Source organism: Anastrepha obliqua, chromosome 6 (assembly GCF_027943255.1).
Source record: "Anastrepha obliqua isolate idAnaObli1 chromosome 6, idAnaObli1_1.0, whole genome shotgun sequence".
NCBI lineage: Eukaryota > Metazoa > Arthropoda > Insecta > Diptera > Tephritidae > Anastrepha > Anastrepha obliqua.
Window position 1 is genome coordinate 11,094,674 of NC_072897.1, and position 6,772 is coordinate 11,101,445.

The following is a 6,772-nucleotide window of genomic DNA, read 5'->3' on the forward strand; positions in this document are numbered from 1 at the left end:
TGGTAAATATCTGCAATTCCCCACTCGTGAAGATAGTTGAATTTGAAATGACCTTATTATGAATCTATAAATTAGAACTCGAAAAAAGCTCATTTAACATTTGCTCCTTCTCATTGCATTAACATTCTCTGGTTGAAGGGATTCAACAAAGTTTTACAGACACCAGACAGACAGACTAACTACATATGTATATAATTTTGGATGATTTGGAAAAATTCAAATATATAGGTCATATTAAAAAGCTACCTAACATTCTTTGCTTCTAATCACCAACAAATTCTTATCGACTGCTGCTAAATTTACATAATTCAGCCCCTCACTGCTAATTTTTGTTGAAAAATGTGTCTATGGTGAAATTGTCTTCGCGAGACGAGTACCCCTCGAAATTCCATACGTTTCTGTCATTGAGACTTCTCTATACATTAACGTTCTCTGCACACAGCATATACATATGCGCAAATGTATATAAATTCAAAAATTTACATTTGCATATGCCATCTTCCTGTGCGCCTGGTAATGAGGTGTTTTCTATAGAGGATTTTGATTCAGTTGAAGGGAATTCAACAAAGTTTTACAGACACCAGACAGACAGACATAACATATGTATATAATTTTGGATGATTTGGAAAATTCAAATATATAGGTCATATCAAAATGCTACCTAACATTCTTTGCTTCTAATCACCAACAAATTCTTATCGACTGCTGCTAAATTTACATAATTCAGCCCCTTACTGTTAACTTTTGGTGAAAAATGTGGCTCGCAATTTTATTCGCTTCGATTTCCTTAGTAGTGTGCCGAAAAATCTTATGACCTTCCTCAGTAGTATGGTAAACGCAGAAAATATCTGAATTCTTGTCCTAGCGTGGTAAGTAAATATAGAAACCCTCCACTCGCGTCACTCGCGTGGTAAATATCTGCAATTCCCCACTCGTGAAGATAGTTGAATTTGAAATGACCTTATTATGAATCTATAAATTAGAACTCGAAAAAAGCTCATTTAACATTTGCTCCTTCTCATTGCATTAACATTCTCTGGTTGAAGGGATTCAACAAAGTTTTACAGACACCAGACAGACAGACTAACTACATATGTATATAATTTTGGATGATTTGGAAAAATTCAAATATATAGGTCATATTAAAAAGCTACCTAACATTCTTTGCTTCTAATCACCAACAAATTCTTATCGACTGCTGCTAAATTTACATAATTCAGCCCCTCACTGCTAATTTTTGTTGAAAAATGTGTCTATGGTGAAATTGTCTTCGCGAGACGAGTACCCCTCGAAATTCCATACGTTTCTGTCATTGAGACTTCTCTATACATTAACGTTCTCTGCACACAGCATATACATATGCGCAAATGTATATAAATTCAAAAATTTACATTTGCATATGCCATCTTCCTGTGCGCCTGGTAATGAGGTGTTTTCTATAGAGGATTTTGATTCAGTTGAAGGGAATTCAACAAAGTTTTACAGACACCAGACAGACAGACATAACATATGTATATAATTTTGGATGATTTGGAAAATTCAAATATATAGGTCATATCAAAATGCTACCTAACATTCTTTGCTTCTAATCACCAACAAATTCTTATCGACTGCTGCTAAATTTACATAATTCAGCCCCTTACTGTTAACTTTTGGTGAAAAATGTGGCTCGCAATTTTATTCGCTTCGATTTCCTTAGTAGTGTGCCAAAAAATCTTATGACCTTCCTCAGTAGTATGGTAAACGCAGAAAATATCTGAATTCTTGTCCTAGCGTGGTAAGTAAATATAGAAACCCTCCACTCGCGTCACTCGCGTGGTAAATATCTGCAATTCCCCACTCGTGAAGATAGTTGAATTTGAAATGACCTTATTATGAATCTATAAATTAGAACTCGAAAAAAGCTCATTTAACATTTGCTCCTTCTCATTGCATTAACATTCTCTGGTTGAAGAGATTCAACAAAGTTTTACAGACACCAGACAGACAGACTAACTACATATGTATATAATTTTGGATGATTTGGAAAAATTCAAATATATAGGTCATATTAAAAAGCTACCTAACATTCTTTGCTTCTAATCACCAACAAATTCTTATCGACTGCTGCTAAATTTACATAATTCAGCCCCTCACTGCTAATTTTTGTTGAAAAATGTGTCTATGGTGAAATTGTCTTCGCGAGACGAGTACCCCTCGAAATTCCATACGTTTCTGTCATTGAGACTTCTCTATACATTAACGTTCTCTGCACACAGCATATACATATGCGCAAATGTATATAAATTCAAAAATTTACATTTGCATATGCCATCTTCCTGTGCGCCTGGTAATGAGGTGTTTTCTATAGAGGATTTTGATTCAGTTGAAGGGAATTCAACAAAGTTTTACAGACACCAGACAGACAGACATAACATATGTATATAATTTTGGATGATTTGGAAAATTCAAATATATAGGTCATATCAAAATGCTACCTAACATTCTTTGCTTCTAATCACCAACAAATTCTTATCGACTGCTGCTAAATTTACATAATTCAGCCCCTTACTGTTAACTTTTGGTGAAAAATGTGGCTGTGGTGTACCTCGCGCGCAAAACGAGTACCCCTGAACCAGAGAATGTTAATGCAATGAGAAGGAGCAAATGTTAAATGAGCTTTTTTCGAGTTCTAATTTATAGATTCATAATAAGGTCAGTTCAAATTCAACTATCTTCACGAGTGGGGAATTGCAGATATTTACCACGCGAGTGACGCGAGTGGAGGGTTTCTATATTTACTTACCACGCTAGGACAAGAATTCAGATATTTTCTGCGCTTACCAAACTACTGAGGAAGTTCATAAGATTTTTCGGCACACTACTAAGGAAATCGAAGCGAATAAATTTGCGATTAAGAAGGCCGCGCGGCAGTTAGTTTGTGGTGCAGGAGCTAAAGTCGGCGGAATTATTCGTTTTGTTTTTTGGCACGTATATAATTCAGGTTCAAGTCCTGAAGACATTTTTTTTTTTACACATTTTTTTTTAATATACAATTCAAACCAGGAAAGTTTGGTAAAATTTTTGAGTTTATTTTAATTAAAATTTCTTTAAAATACTGTTTTTTTTGTATTTCATAAATGGAAATTTCTTTTCGGTATAAAATAGTTCACACTGGATATGACCTGATTTTTATATAAATCAATCAAAACAGAAAATATGTACATATGTCTTTAATCTCTTTTATCAAATCCAAATTATATTGATGAGAAAATATCATTCTAATATCCGTCCAGAAAGCCAAACGCGCATACACACATACATACATATGCATATAATTACGCATACAAACTTTCAACTAACGCAGAATATGTGAGTGATTTAGAAAATGAGTGATTTAGAAAAGTTTAATATTAATTATAGATTAGCGCAATCGTGAAAGACGTGTTGTGTATGCAGTACATCGTCTTATATTTGACTCAGGTTCAAATCTTGTGCACAGTTTTTTGTTCGATATTTTTATTTCATTTTTTATATTTGGTTTAATTGAAATTGATTTAAAATAGTGTATTCAGGTTTTTCTAATACCAGTTATATTATTTAGAAATTTATTTTCTATATAACATTATTCATTTGAATTAATTTATATGTAAAACAGCCATAAAGTCAATCATATGAATATGCATTCCTATATTTAATCTCTTCAGTCAAATCTGAACTACTTACATACACATATTGATGAGAAAATATTCTAATATCCATGGATGCATCCAGAAAGCCAAACGCGCATACACGCATATGTATATAAATATATGCAAACCTTCAACGAACGCAAAATGTATGCTTACAAAAAACAACAACTGCGACCGTCTTCTTGTCCGTCAGTGAAAAGATGGGATATGTATACCCTATGAGCAAAAAGAACCGGGAAGGTGATGTTTACTGTTTTCTTCGATTGCCAAGGCATAGTCCATGAGTACCTTCCATCGGGCCAGACAGTCAACAGAGAATATTATTTATCCGTTTTGAAACCTTAGAGAGATGCTGTGTGTTGCAAACCGCCGGAAATGTGAGCAAACAATTCTCAGATTTTGCATGATGATAACGCGCTCAAAGAGAATACAAATCGGCCCGCCGGGGGTGTTTGGAGGAGTGGGTTAAACGTTGGCACATGTGTGTTGCTTCAGACGGGTCATATTTTGAAGGAGATAATATAAATTTGCCTTACATTTAACTCTGTTTTGTTTAATTTAAACATTCCCGGTACTTTCTGATCATAAGGTACATATATGCGGCTTTGCGGACAGCAATGTGTGATTCGCTGGAAGTCGCATTAACTCGCGACTGTCGCACAGTTAGAAGACATATTTACATACATATAAGGGTGCATACATACATACGGAGCCGCGGCCACTCGACATGACAAAAATTTAAGATTTATCAAATATTGGCAAATAATTCCACGCGAAATATTCCAATATTGACTATTTTCGAATGGTCGCGAAAATTGGCATATGGGCGGCTCGTTTTATGAATGAAATTGAAATATGAGCTCTAACTTATGAATGAACTTTTTGTTTTGTTCTAAATTGTTCAGCGCCGTCGCTGATAGAATCATGGCCGCTGCGACTGAGTCTACGAATGTATTTTGTTTTTGTAGTCGCTAGGCTTAGATTTTAGCTTTGGGCGACATGCGCATGTGAGGTATGTGTTTTTGTTGTGTTCTAGAACATTTTAGAATGTGCGGTGGCAAAGCGGCCATGGCGTTGCGCTTGCTGTTGCTTTTGCGTCTATCAAAGTACATATCGTGTTTTTGTAAGTACAATATTAGGAATATCGACTGGTGAAAGACAAAAGTACACGGAAGCAAGAAGGGAGCGCTGTGCTCGCGCATATGTATATGTATGCTTGAATGTATGAACGTGCATGGATGTAGTAACATATGAATACAATTATTTTGTAGGAAGTTTAGAAGGCAAGTAGGTATATATGTATGTATGTATATATGCTAGGACATAAAGTGGATATATATACATACATAGAGCAGAATTGTTTTTGCACTTGTTAGGAAGAAACTCGTTCACTAGTGCGTATGTGTATTTGATTTCTTGTAAGAATGTGATGTGCTGTGACATGTGTACATACATAAGTCAAGGTTATTTGGGCATACATGCATATGTACATATGTATGAAAGGAAGATGATGTTCTTGCGCTTGTGCATTATTGTTTTTCATATACAAATGTACATACCTACATATGTATGTAAATGCTGTCGAATACATAAACTATAAATTGACATACAATATAAAATAAGTGTTGATTTATCTTAAACCGTTTTTTTTTTCTTAATGCAAATACCTCCTATTGACATGTACATACATATTATGTATGTATATTGTCATATACCATCATTTATGTACATATAGAGTATACGTTCATTTATGAATGTATGTAATGAAAAACTTCATGAATTATTTTCAGAACTTTATTAAAATTAATTCGCGTCGCGCACATGCACAAAACCTTGGTTCACAACGCAGGCGCAGAAATAAACGCACTGCGTATTTATCCTCCCCATGTGACTCGGCATCAATTCTCGGCGCCAATTTTTTTTTTTTTTTAAATGTGTTTTTTTAATGTAATCGTAAAAAATTTTTAATAAATTTTATGTATCCGCTTATCATTTCAAAAGTAACAAAATGGTCAAAAAATAAGCAGTCGAAGAAATAAATGCACCGCCTATTTTTCCTCGCCACATGTTAGACTCGATTTCAATTCCCAGTGCAAACCTTTTTTTATTATGTAATTAAAAAAAATTTTTTTTTGCAATTTTTTTTTTTTTCGTTTTTAAGTTTTTTTTTAATGTAATCGTAAAAAAATTTTTAATAAATTTTATGTATCCGCTTATCATTTCAAAAGTAACAAAATGGTCAAAAAATAAGCAGTCGAAGAAATAAACGCACCGCCTATTTTTCCTCGCCACATGTTAGACTCGAGTTCAATTCCCGGTGCAAACTTTTTTTATAAATTTTATTTTTTAAAATGGTTTTTCTTTTTTTAATGTAATTAATTGAAAAAAAAAATTATGTAATTAATAAATTTTACGTATTCGCTTATTATTTCAAAAATACGAAAATAGTACAAATTTAATTGGTTTAATGTCGAGGTGAGAAATGTGTTGTGTGTTGAGGAGAAAGATGTGTGGTGTTTCTAATTTTTGTGTGGGCAAAATTCAGTGAGGTGTCTATAAACTCGGTGTGCTAAATGACCTTATTACAAATCTTTCAGATCTCAATTGTACTAAAAAAAGCTTACAGTAACATTTGCACCTTCTCATTGCATTAACATTCTCTGGTCATAGACTTTAGAAAGCTTAATGAACACACTATAACCAGAGAATGTTAATGCAATGAGAAGGAGCAAATGTTAAATGAGCTTTTTTCGAGTTCTAATTTGTAGATTCAAACTAAGGTCATTTCAAATTCAACTTTCCTCACGAGGTGGGAATTGCAGATATTTACCACGCGAGTGACGCGAGTGGAGGGTTTCTATATTTACTTACCACGCTAGGACAGGAATTCAGATATTTTCTGCGTTTACCAAACTACTGAGGAAGTTCATAAGATTTTTCGTCACACTACTAAGGAAATCGACTTATTTCATGCCCACAGCGAAGCGAATAAATTTGCGATTAAGAAGATCGCGCGGCAGTTCATTTGTGGTGCAGAAGCTAAAGTCGGCGGAATTATTCGTTTTGTTTTTTGGCACGTATTTAATTCAGGTTCAAGTCCT